Source organism: Chrysochloris asiatica, unplaced genomic scaffold (genome assembly GCF_000296735.1).
Source record: "Chrysochloris asiatica unplaced genomic scaffold, ChrAsi1.0 scaffold00106, whole genome shotgun sequence".
NCBI lineage: Eukaryota > Metazoa > Chordata > Mammalia > Afrosoricida > Chrysochloridae > Chrysochloris > Chrysochloris asiatica.
This window is the reverse complement of record NW_006408624.1, coordinates 2,049,273-2,049,958: the sequence shown is the minus strand read 5'-3', so window position 1 is coordinate 2,049,958 and position 686 is coordinate 2,049,273. Positions and strand designations below refer to the sequence as shown.

Sequence of the window (686 nt, the reverse complement as noted above, 5' to 3'; positions counted from 1 at the left end):
CCACCCAAGAATCCTCTACCCAGCAAAGCTGTCAATCAAATATGATGGTGTAATCAAAACATTCCAGAATAAACAGAAGCTAAGGGATTTTGCCATCGCCAACGCTGCTAAGAAAAACATCCTAAAGGAAGTTCTGTGGACTGACAACCAACAAGAACACACAACAACTACAGAATGACGTACATGGCAGCATCAACCTAAACTCAGTCTAAAAATGTAAACGTCAAGAACAGAATAAAATTGTAAGAATAGAGGATCTGGGAGGTCAGTCTATGTTCAAAATAATTACAATGTGAAAAAAGGTAAACACAGAGGAACAGAGATCCAGGTGGTGAGAAGGTAAGGTAGATTACTGGATAAAATAGACTGTCTTCAATGGAGGGAAGAACTAATGGAATATAAGGTAACCACAATGGGGTTGGGGTTGGGAGTTTACTCTGCGTGTTGGGGAGGGCAACACAAGAAGGGGGAAGGAGGCAGAAGACAAGATAGATAAGGGAACACTGAGACAGGTTTGCATGGCCTAGTGGGATAGAGGCAAATAGTGATGTATACTCAATCTTGGAACAACAGGGTTCTAGGATACAGGGATCTAGGTATAGCTCGAAGAGGGTAAATAATACTAAAATCCTTGACTGCCTTATGAATATTAGTTTCCCTTGCCTACTGTTGTAAAATAGACACTT

General features: G+C 40.8%; 1 protein-coding gene across 2 annotated transcripts in view; it reads right to left on the bottom strand.

Moving 5' to 3' along the window:
- Positions 1-686, bottom strand: part of ZMYM4 (zinc finger, MYM-type 4) — a 203,172-nt gene that overhangs the window by 155,774 nt on the left and 46,712 nt on the right. The window lies entirely within an intron of this gene.